Below are 13,283 nucleotides of genomic sequence, written 5' to 3'. Positions count from 1 at the left end.
CCACATGTTGCCGACCCTCAGTTATATGTATAGATCTAGTAAAAATTCTCAGGAAAAAACCCTATTTTTAGCGATGAGAAGAGTACTATTTAGTCGACTTTATCTCAAGTCTTTAAAATAGGTAACATACATCATGAATGTGTTTTTGTTTCAATTACATATATATATTAAATAGAAAACAAAGGCGATCTATAATAATTTTTAATTAAGCATGTTTACTATACATTGCTTTTGTTTATACTTATAAAAGCATATGTGTGTTTTCATTTAATTTGTTTCCAATGTATTTAATGTACGTGCTTTGTTAATTAAATATGTAATTATTTCCCCTACTAAAACTTACAGAAGAAAAAATAATACAATATAATACTTACATTGCTTAAAATGACTAACGGTAAAGAAGACTTAACTTACTATAATCACTATTGTGCTTTGTAAATTGGTGGTAGCCATTTTACTAACATTTAGACACATTTAAATAAATAAACTAAATAGAAAATATGTATGTATGATATATAGTACTATTTTGGGAGCAGTTCAAGTGTGGCTCTATATAAAGTTGTGTGTTAGTTCCATATGGCAGAGTTTATGTTAATACAATCCTTAATAATTTATTGAAACTGTCGTTTGAAGCAGACAACACAATGGTGTAGTCAGATTAGACCGAGGATTATTACGAGATAGGCGAGACAGTCAAAGTAGAGAATAGCAGGGTACAAGAGTGTAGATGATTGATTATGTGCAAATAAAGAAATATTACAGCATGTTTTCAATTGTACTTGTGTTTGATTTTACACTTTATGCCAAGCTACATACGATTAAGAAAAGGCGATCCCGGTTAAGTAACGTCCGACATATCAGCGTACTATTATATAACGTGTCACACATTGGTCTACATTTACATATCATGGCATACATTACCTTACACTTAAGTATGATGCCATTCATGATTTTCCAGATAACTTAACTATATGTGTATTACCAGTCACACGTTATATATGTAGTGTACATATCTGCAATAATAATGTGTATCTATATCAATTTCAGCGTCCTTACAACAATTGAGTTTTTATAACAATCAATTGTCATATTTTTTTTCAAGGAACCATAGTCATCTATCAACCCAACATCACAAATATAGACGTTTCCTCTTTTATTTTGAATTGTTTACAATTAAAAGTAATAAACAAAGTAACTAAAGATCAATGTAGCACCGTCAATTGAACTTATTCGCATGTCTATGAAAAATGTAAACACATTAAAACAAATTTTCAGACTCTATAAATACAACATCTTTAAACAACAACACCTACTATTCTGAACATTTTTTATATCTCTTTCAAATTATTATTTCATAAATATTTAGTTTGATTTACATGTTAGGCGTAATACTTTGGTTCATGTTTGTTTTATATGATCTTTTACGCGGCTAATAATTAACACTAGAATGGCTTTGTCTCCCTTATAATTGTGACGTCTTTAATGGGAAGTAATAGCAAAATAATTAACAGAAAAATGTATGTCCAGTATAAATTGTGTTTTGGAAGTTAGAACATACCATCATGTGACGAAGTAGTTGAACTAGTTAAAGTGTATGTTTACTATATCAATTCCATCTCGTTCGGAGGAGTAGACCCCCCGAAGAGATGCCTGGAAGAAACTATGATTTCAACAAAGAAAATATTCAAAATGTAAACACTAGGTACTAAAGGCACTGCACTGTAGACGTTAGGCCTAGGTTTGTGATTTTAAAATAAAATAAAGACGTAGCCTACATGTAAGTTCAAACACGAGAAAAATGGCCCATTGAGGAAGGCTACAACGGGTGCTAGGTTGATAGTGCTGTCTCTTTTCTCTAAACAAAAACCAACCCCCTCCCCCCCCCCTCCCCCCCCCCCCACACATACTCCAAAACATGTCTACCGTCCCATTCAACGAAATATAATTATATACTTTTCCAGTATCCGCCTCCTCCCCGAAAATTCTACACCCGCCCCCGAAAATTTTAAGTACCCCCACCCCTCTCCGGGGAGGAAAAAGCCTGAAATAAATACTAGACGCATTTGTAGATCATACAAACTAAAGGAAGAATCTGGGCGGGGCTTCGCCCCTACCGGAAGAGACGCATGAAAAAAACTGCACGCTAAACACTTGTTTTAGATTAGAAAAATTCCTCCCTCCTGGGAGGAAAAAGTCTGAAAGAAACACTGGTTTTGCGCTTAGCCACTACCCGAAGAATTAGACACATTAATTAGGCGGTAATTTTATTATAGAGTGTCGATGAAGAAATTCTTTTGAGTTGAGGAGGGGGGAGGGGGCTTAAAAGATTCTCTAGTAAACATTGAATTTAAAAAGCCAATTTTGTCTAATCTAAGTGGTTTGCGTGAAGAGTTTCTTTCATACAATTCAAAAGAAACCCACATCCAAGGTATGACGGGTAAGTCTAGTATTTAACTAAATGTTTCAACTTTGCATACAAAACAATATTTTTTTTTGTTAGAATCTGTATAGGACAGGTATCTATTTTAATTTATTTTGAATAGCAGCCAAAAAAGACATTATCAAGTAAAAAAAATGTAATTCAACTGTCGTTTTCAATTGCTTAACAATAAAGAAATTGTTATTTCAACAATGTTTTTTCGACCCTCGCATTTTACTTTTATATTGATAGAAAACGATAGTGAATCATATCAAGTTCACATAATTACTTAACGCTTAAGGAATTTCGTTTCCATTCCAATATTAAAATAATGTTCTTTAACTCAAACGGTTTATAAATATTTTACTCAATGTTGTTTACTGAATGATTTTTAAAAAATATTTGCATATTTTGCAGTTATTAATATTGGTATTTTTTTTATTTCAGTATTGGAACCATAATTTTAATCACACCAAACTGTAAACTATTCATTTGACATGTGTTAATCATAAAGACAAAACCTCGAAAAATGTATTGAATTTTTATTTGTTAAGTGTAGACGTGACATAACAAAATATTCGTATTTATAAAAAAAAAAGCTTTCATTCAATTAGCCATTTGGTAACTTCTTCAGAAAAATCAAAAATATATTACAGCCTTAAAAATGACCTCACAGTTGCATCTTTACAATATACAGTATAATAATAATAAGTATGTTTAAAATATCACCACAATGACATTAGTTTATTCATCAATATATTGTAAACTTTTCATCACTTGATTATTATATAAAATTAACCCAATACTTTACACTGGAGTTAAAAAAAAGTATTCTAAGAACAACATCAAAATAACATCATTGTATTCATGGCATAATTGTAAGCAAAATATTTTCCATACATAGTTGTAGAAAGTACCACATGGGTCGGAGACAATATAGAAACCGTTTTAAAAAAAAAATCAAACTGAAAGAACAACTAAAGTGTAACTTTCATGGGATTCTAAATGTAAAATTAAAAAAAAATGTATGCACATTTACTTTTAAAGAGTCAAATTAAGTCCAAAATTAAAGTTCATTATTATTATATTACCATGTTGAAGGCTAATTAGATGTCAATGCCAAAAATCTGGAACATTTTAACAGCTTTAACAATAGAACATTTTTTTTTAATCCAACTCTGTAATGACTCAGGTATTTGTCCACGATTAGATAAGGTGTCTGGTCACCTCTAACTGTGGTGTCTGGACATCTTTAACTGTGGTGTCTGGACATCTTTAACTGTGATGTTTGGACACCTTTAACTGTGGTGTTTGGACACCTTTAACTGTGATGTTTGGACACCTTTAACTGTGATGTTTGGACACCTTTAACTGTAGTGTCTTGACACCTTTAACTGTGGTGTTTGGACACCTTTAACTGTGGTGTCTTGTAACTTTTAACTGTGGTGTCTCCTGACGTGTGAGACGAGAGAAATCTTCTGGGCATATTGTGTGCCACACTGGGTACAGGTGTAAGGCTTTAAACCTGGAACAGAGACATGAGAAAATAATAAACAAACCGTATATTGAATTAATATTTTGTTTCTCTACGTTGTGTTTTAAAAAAATCAATAACTTCTTATACATCTGAATAACTATTTTCTACATGGCTTATTTATAATATTTTATAATATAAGATCACTAAAATTGTTTTGATATATTCGTAAGAAACCTATTCCTACCTGTATGTAAGGCTGTATGTCTGTCCATGTCTGTTGTGTCGAACATCTGGGCTCTACAGAAGCAACACACCCATTTCTTATGGGGGAAGTGGACCTTGCAGTGACGTCTCATTTTACCGCGTTCGTTGGTCACGTGACCACACAAGGCACCGTCATCAACAGCTCTTGGTACACAGCAGTGCATTAAACCTTCACCTGAAAGTAAACGGTTATTAAAATAAATCTACTAAGGCAATATCATTTATTTCCGATTTTACAAAATAATTTTATTCTGTTAATACATTTGTTCTTAATAATTTTTAAATTGTCTACAACAACCTACCATCAGTTTGATACATGGAGTCTAAAAGATGAATAAACTGTTCCTCTCCAAGAGCTGCCAGCTGTGGGTTCTGGAAACAAAAACCGTTGGAGGAAAAAGTCAAAGTCTGGATGTCTACACCGTCTTGGTGAAGCTGTAGAGAGACAAGTTGATGTTATATTTTATGTTTTCAAATGTTCAACTTGGCGGTTTAAATTCTTTAAAAAGTTAGGTTTTCAATAAATAAAAATATAGAGAAATTAAAAATGCCATTTACATTCTTTATAAAGTTAGATTTTTAATAAATACATGTATAGAGAAATTACATTTGGCGATTTAATTCTTTAAAAAGTTCGGTTTTCAATAAATGATTGTATAGAGAAAATAAACCTACACTGAGTAAATGGTTCATGTAAGGGAAATAACAAAGAATTTGAAGATTGTCCTTCAGTTGTTCAGGTATTTTGAGTAAATTACTGTTGGCAAAAAGATCACTTAGTGCAGTTTTGAGTTCCTGCTTTGAATCCTGATCTTCTGGTAATTTTGTAATCTGGTGAAAATAAACAACACACAAATATTTTAATTATTTTAGAATATTTTTTAAAAAAAGTGGATTACGCTGCAGTTATGAAAAAGAGAAAAACAGAAGAAAAAATGCAATAATTAAGCGAAAAGATTCAACCTACAATGTAATTTCCCTTTTCATCACAAAATCTCTCCTTGTTTGTTGAATCAAATGTTATGTTTAGTTTATGAAGTTCATGGTCACCATAGGGCATCACTTTCTCTCTTTTTGCTGAGTTATCTTTCTTAGCTTTTTTTGTAGTTGAGCATTTGTTTCCAGAACCTTCTCCCTTTCTTTTTCTTGCTTGAATAATTACGGCCATATTGTCTGTATGATACTGAGTTTCCTTTTGATCAACATGACCATCAATAATGGTGTTGTCAACATATTCATCAGCTTTATTCTTGTCTTCATGGCTTTCACGTGTCTTGATAGCAACATGCTCAACTGTCATCATGTCAGGAATAGGTCTTGTATTTTTCTCGTAGGTAACAACAGGAACTTCATATACAGGGGTCAGCCGGATAGCATTGTGTTCATTTATCTTCTGATCAGGTGTATCCTGAATTATCTTCTGCTCAGCTACATCCTCAGGTATATTATCAATTATCTTTGAGTCAGGTAAATCATCCATTGCCGTCTGGTTCTCGTCGCAGGTCACCACGTCTATTATAAAATCATCTTCATCTTCCTCAGATTTCGTAACTTGAGGCCTGTCATCGTATAAAATTGTTGCTTCTTCGTCTGCAACAATTTCTTTCTTGAGCAGCTGGTGATACGATGTGTTGATATGAATGTCAAACTGTTGATGTCCATTGTTTGATGGGTAAGGTATTTGATGTTGGACTTCATTAATGTTAGAATCATTAATTTCTTGCTTGACTAAACCAGTGGATTTGAGATCTAATGGCTCATCAACCTGTATAGACCTGGTATATTGTGGCATGTGATTGGATGGAGTAGGACATGGTATGTGGTTGGGTGGAGTAGAACTAGGTAGGGGATACAATGGTTGAGCATTGCAAGCAACAGACTGTAGTAAATGAAGATTCCTAAAGTCAGGTATAAAAGATGCAGGGGGTGGCATGAAATTAGAATATAAGTTGGTTGGTGGCTGGTAGATTGGTCTGGTGGTGGCTGGGCAAAATGGTGGGAGAATAGCTGGTCTGTAATGTAATGGGAAATGTTGAAAAGTGGAGGCAGGAACTGGTAATAGGTTGTAGAGAGGAAATCTTGGTAATGTGTTATGACCAGGTATCTGATTGAAGTGAATATATCTGGATGCAGTGTCATTATTAGCTATTTGATTAAAATGTGAGGATCTTGGTACAGCAGTTGAAGCTGTAGACGAGAATCTTTGTGGTTCCTGGTAATGTTTGTTGTAGGAACTAGATTCAGGTGAGTTGTGTTCACATCCTGACATGGATGAATGAACACCGCTGCTAGATGATGGTGAACTCTCGCCACTTCTCGTCAAAGATGTGGTTTCACAGCTTCCAGAGTCTGGTGAGGAGCTAGAGGTTACCTGTGTTGGCGAGGATTGGCTATTACTATCTAAAGAGTTCTTGCAACTTCCAGCAATTGGCGAGATTTCGCAGCTTTCTGGGAGGGGTGAGGCGTCATCAGAACCAACAGGGCTGAGATTTGTATCCGTGTGTTGAAAATCCCATGGGCGCCATACGAGAGATTGTGCCATCGTTGAAGGAAAGTTTGTTTATTCAGATTTCACTTCAAGGTTTAACAACGCTATTACAGATTATATTTTGTTCTGGTATTCTAAAAATAAAAGAAGTTTATTCCTTTATAAAAAAATAGACTTATAAATTTAATGTATAAAGCACTCTTTATATGATGATCGAAATGTATTTAAACAAAGCGTCTAACGCCTGTTAAAATATTTAAGCGTGCAGTTGTCTTATTTTTTTTAATTTTTATCTTTTTCTAATGTTAAAAATATTTTATAAATGTATGTATGTTGTATAAAATGTTGCCGCAGCGAAATGTGTTAACATTTATAAGATTTGTTTTCTGTTACCGTGTACATTGTATTATAAAATGAGTGAAAAATTTATTGTAAGTGTGAAATTTTCTGGTGTTAGTAAGGACTAAGAAGAGCTGTTAAAGTTTATATTCTTGTTGTAATGGATTCATCTGTCTTGCGCAGTATTGTCATAATATAGATCGCCTTTATTTAATACCTCGTGTACGTTTTACTGATTTTAAATAGTATATGAATGTGTGTATAATTTAATCTAAACGGAAATGTGAGTGTCGCAATTGTGTTATATGAGGTAAAGCATACTCAATTAGCACTAATTCAAAATAATTCATGAGGCTAAAATATGTTTCGACATTTGGAACTATAGAGCAATGTTTTATAGATTAGCTTCATAATTAGTCAATAATTAATATAATGACAACCATGTGTGGCATTGTCTGCACTAGCAGAAACTAAAATAAAATTACAACTTACCAGAAAAGGGGGGACAATTCTTCAGAACTGACCAACGGTCAGTGTAGTTAACTGTGAAGGTAATCCAAGTTAATTTCAGAAATAAATTGAACAGTTGTAGACGTTACACGTATAATATATCACTATCAGATCTATAAGCATTAACTCATTTGCATATTTGGCATCAAGCTCCTCCCACCAATCCACGGAGGTAAGGTCACGTGGTTGGTTTGTGCAGTCAACCGTGTCGCGAGGTGACACGCTTAGCTCATCATTACCACCTGCCAGCGGTCAATCAGAGACGCCCACGCCTCATGTCCAGCACCTTTCTTCAAAGCACAGCCGGCAAATTCTACACAATAGGAAGGTAACTAACCGCTAGATCAAAGAAGATGTCAGAACTCGAAAGAAAATCTTCATTGACCAATACATATGTGGTTGTTTTAATGCACGAAATACGTCATGAAATGACGTAAATCACGATTTTTTTTAGAAAAAAAAAACGGTAAAGTCAACTTTAAGCTTAATATTTTTAATCCGAACTCCTAACCAAGGTCTTAACACGGCTCCAACCCTTGTTATCCCTTTTTGATTAAACTGATTTAATAAACAAACAAAATATCAGATGATCATGTTAATTAATCTGTAAATTTTAGTTAAAAAAACTACGTTATTTAATGTGACCAGTTTTATAAAATGTCCATAAAGACAACGCGATTATTGTCATTTTTTTACAGCACTAACCTTCGTACTCACTCTAACACAAACTTTACCCTAAGCCACCTCACTCACAAATATAATCCCATGCCACTAATGTACTCACACACACAAATGTCCCCATGCTCCTCACAAACTGACACACAAATATAACCCAATCCTTCCACACAAACATAACCCTATCCTCCCACACAAACATAACCCTATCCTCCCACACAAACATAACCCTATCCTCCCACACAAACATAACCCAATCCTCCCACACAGACTCACACACAAACATAGCCCTATCATCCCACACAGACTCACACACAAACGTAACTCTATCCTCCCACACAGAATCACACAAACATAACCCTATCATCCCACACAGACTTACAAATACATAACCCTAACCTCCCACACAGACTCACACACAAACATAAACCTATCATCCCACACAGACTCACACAAACATAAACCTATCCTAACACACAGAATCACACACAAACATAACCCTATCCTCCCACACAAACATAACCCTTGCTCCCCCCAAACGTCAAGTAACAAATATTTTGACTTTAAAGCAACGAATTTTAAAATTATTTTAATTTTAGCTCAATATATTACGTTATATTTGGCTGTTTGTTGTTTTTTTTGGGGGGGGGGAGTGCGGTAGGGTTGGGATGGCAGAATTAGTGTTTTGTTATTTTAGTAAACGTTCCGTAAGACATGTGATTCTATGGGGTGGAAGGTGGTGTACAAATATCAGACGGATGCCATTACTTACAATACACTGTCCGTATACCACATCCACCTGGCTTGATTGATTTTAAACGGTCAGTCCAACATGTGCTCACGTCAGATTGATGACGTAACCATTGACCCGTGAAGACGATGACACCACGAATACAAAAGAAAACACCTGGGTGTAGGGACGCTAACATCGACACAGATACAAATAAACATGGCGGATATTTACAATACATTCAACACTAGTGATTAAACAAAAAAATATATACATAAACCGATGATTATATTTTAGTTTTGGAAATATCTTGCGGAGATTTAATTATTATTTTTTTGTTACGTGAATAAAATGTACCTCTATTTATCTGTTCCTTAAATATTGTAACACGTTTTCATATTATAAAGCTATGTATGTCATGCTTTATAAAAACACATCTAAACATATCAACACAACCAAGTAAAAATTTGTCTTGGTTGTATTGCTATGTTCGGATGTGTTTTTATAAAATGTGTTCTTTAAAAAAAAAACTAAAACCCCAAAAATTAGAACGATATTTAATTTTTAATAACTCTGCAATACAAAGTGATCCTAAACTCAAGCCCTTATTTTATATGACAATATTGCTGCTTTACTGGTATAAAGCGGGACAACTGCTTTGTTGACAAATTTCGCTAACTAGCCATTAAAAGTGTTGGAAAGTATTGAGTAAGATCCATGCTTCTTTACTTGTAACTGGCTTTTCTAACCTTAGTATGTTGCTGTAAAATTACAAATACCCACAACCGCACTTCTTTAAAAATGTTTTCTAAAAACAATTATCTGTTAAGCAGTGAAATAACAATCGTTAAAGAGACAGTGATTTATAACAGTACAGTGTATAATAACTGGTAGTCTAAAAATGATTTGTTCTTCCTCTTCTTTATTCTTAACTCTAATATGGGATGAGATTACATCCAACATAAATAAATAATGTGTCGACATGTTATGCGCAAATTGTCCCGTTTAAATCAGATTTCAGACTGCGTTTCTTTTTTTAAGAACAAACTAAAATCATCAGCTGTTTGGAGTTTTCTCTCCTAGATGGTTCGCTATACCCAGCGATTTAACCCAGGGGTTCGAGTTCGAGACTTTTTAGTTTAGCAAGCATGAGCTGTTATCGCCCGACCACGCAAAACCCTAGAATTGGTTTAAATGTCATGACTTCTATGTTTTTTCCAGACTATTTTCTCCGGGGGGGGGAGGGAGGGGGGTGTAACGTTTACCTATCTACCAGCCAGATAGAAGGTGAACGTCCCCGGATTCTTTTTTCGGGGTTATATGCAAATGACTTACAGCCTAAATGAATGAACACTAACTCAACAACACACTAGGGCTCGAATTCGACGTTTAGGGAAAACTAGTGATACTATTGACGTTAACACTCATCCAATCTGCATACAACCTTTAATAAGCGAACACAGTTGTGGAAGAACACTAGGTTAAACGAGATAAAATATTTAATTTAGAAAATAACAAAACCCAACTTACAAAGCGTAAGAAAAAACACTATCACAGATTTTAACACTGTATAAAAATAGCCACAGGTCACACAACACTGCTATAGCTTCAAGAATCACTTGGCGACAAGTAATATTATACTAGAAGACTAAAACAACTTAAGAAAGCATAGCACACTCAGGACTTAAGTTCTCTCACGTTCAAATGGTCAGAATCTATTGCCGGACAAAATGGACGGCCTGGTCATAATGGACCGCTTGATCAAGGTGGACTGCCTGATCAAGGTAGACTGCCCCGTGAGACTTAAGTCATACGACCACACAGGTCGAGGGTCAAGGGATCTAGCGATCCAGGCCACAAGGGCCACCCTGAGTGTAATGGGATCTACGCCACCTTGGGCGAGCGTGATCCAGGCCACTGCGTAACAGTGGTCGAGGGTCATGTGAACCGAGACATCTAAGCCACTAAACCACTAGACACCATAGACTATACTCAGCTTCACACCGAGTAATCGAACCTCGGCCGCCGCCGTGGCGCGCCGAGATCCTAGCCACTGAGCTATGGTGTGGTTATCCTCAACTCATGTAGCCATTGGTTGGGGTAGTCATCTGATCCGAATCAATCAATCAGATCTTGATGGAAAATTTCTACGTCTTAGACACTCTTAATAAGACAGTGGAAAAACCCCGGTAGTTGCACCATCAATCCATATATGGCATTAATACAATGTCAAACTAAAACATTATTGGACCTAAGTAGGTCACAGGGGGCACTTGACATTTTTCGGGGGTGGGGCAGACTAATAAAATTTCTGGGGGGGGGGCGTGGCCACCGGTAAAAATATACATTTTCTATATAAAATTTATTTCGTTCCAGGGGGGGGGGGGTAGACATTTTTCGGGGGAGGGGTTTTTTAAGTCAGGGTTATCATGTAAGATCAACAGTATCAGTGTCATCACGTGGTCATCACGTGGTCACACCTTCACACTGGTCATTAGCAGATTAAAACACCAGCAACACTGACACGGATATAGGAGATAAGTCAACAGTTAATGCAAGAGTTAACGACATCTAATCTGGTTTCGTTAGAATCGGATTGATAAACATTGAACAGCTAGGGTAAAGAATTAACAACTGTCATACTATACACACTTAAGTGTGATACCTTAACGAAGTTACGTTTCCCTATGTTGCTAAGGGCTCCTTACTAAAACACACTTTTCCCATACAGAATCAGACATATCTTTGCCGGAATCTCGAGTTCGAATCTAGGTTCAAGTAAGTAGAACGTCCCTAAGTCCACCCAACTCTGATGGGTACCTAACACGCGTTAGGGAAATTAAAGGCGGCTTGGCATAGTGCTGACCACACTATCTCTTCATAATATGCCGAGGTCACAGAAATAGGTGAACTCCAGTTGTTCTTCTCGGCGCCCGGGGACAAACTTTCAATTTGGCGCCCCATCGTGAGCACATTTTCAATTTTGCACCCCCCCCCCTCAAACTTTCGATTTGCACCTTCCCCTCAAACTATTTAAAATGCAAAAATGCAGCTAAAATAGCATTTTTATTTGTTTTTACAACCCATTTTGGCGCCCCCTAAGGACGGCGCCCGTGGACATATGTACAACCCTGCCCCCCCCCCCCCCCCCCCCCCCCCCCCCCCGCCCCCATCGCTATGCCTCTGTTATGATCACACGTTTATTTTGCTAGAATTTTTTTCTATAACCACATTTGGGGATTTATTAATGTCTTTAAAATGTAACACTTTTAGAGACTTAGAGACACTTGTGGAGTTAATTTAAAATGTGGCAACATCTAACAGTAAATCAAAATATAGTTTTAAAAGTTAATATGTTACAGTCATGTCTAGAAAAAAAATGATTAATTGGACTATGTTTATCTCTATGTGGAGGTTTTGTGAATTTCGTTCCTTAATCAATTTTTTTTTGTTTAGAGTCCATATTTATTGAAAATACTGAACAGCAAAATTTACTAGTCACAATATTTATGTACTGTAAACTAACTAAAGCAAAATCAGGAATTTATAATTAAAAGATAGCAGAAAGTGAGATTGTAGGTGGTATAGTCTATCAGACAAAAAAAAAAAATTCAAACATGTAAACAAACTTGACTTTTAGTAGTATATAGATAGATTTAGGTCACGAGACGTAAATTCTAGATCTAGAATCTATTTCAGGCCTTAATTATTTATATAAATCTTTGTTTAGCTTCAATGAACATCTAATTCGAGAATACATGGGATTTATCTATCTAGGTTCTAGATCTAGATATAGTAGGATTACTCGCTAACTTGGAGGCGTGGTCGCTTGCTAACAACAATGGCGTCAGGACCAGGTGCAAGACTTCCGACCATTTTTATGCCATGTTTACCACGACCAAATGGCGGGTTTTCACGTTATATAAACATGCTATAGGTGGCCAGGGCTAGATATGCCAGAAAAGCATAATAGAACTTTTAAAAGGTCACCTGTGACGTCAGTATATGAAGGGATAGTGTGGTCAGACCCATGCTCAGCCGAAATCGGTGTTTTTTTTTAAAAAAAAAAAACGTCTTTTTGAATGTGGGGGTCTGGTTATTTTGTGATGATAAGTAACCGATGTGATGTCATTTATAGATGACCCCCGAAACCCACAGTCATCCAAGGTATGACGGGTAAGTCTAGTATTTAACTAAATGTTTCAATTTTGCATATAAAACAATATTTTTTTTTGTTAGAATCTTTATATGACAGGTATCTATTTTAATTTATTTTGAATAGCAGCCAAAAAAGACCTTATCAGGTAAAAAAAAAATTAATTCAACTGTCGTTTTCAATTGCGTAACAATGAAGAAAGTGTTATTTTAACAATGTTTTTTT

This window comes from Physella acuta, unplaced genomic scaffold (assembly GCF_028476545.2).
Source record: "Physella acuta isolate Inbredline_101_S28 unplaced genomic scaffold, ASM2847654v3 ptg000520l, whole genome shotgun sequence".
Lineage (NCBI taxonomy): Eukaryota > Metazoa > Mollusca > Gastropoda > Physidae > Physella > Physella acuta.
The sequence above is the reverse complement of the archived record's forward strand: the minus strand, read 5'-3'. Positions refer to the sequence as shown.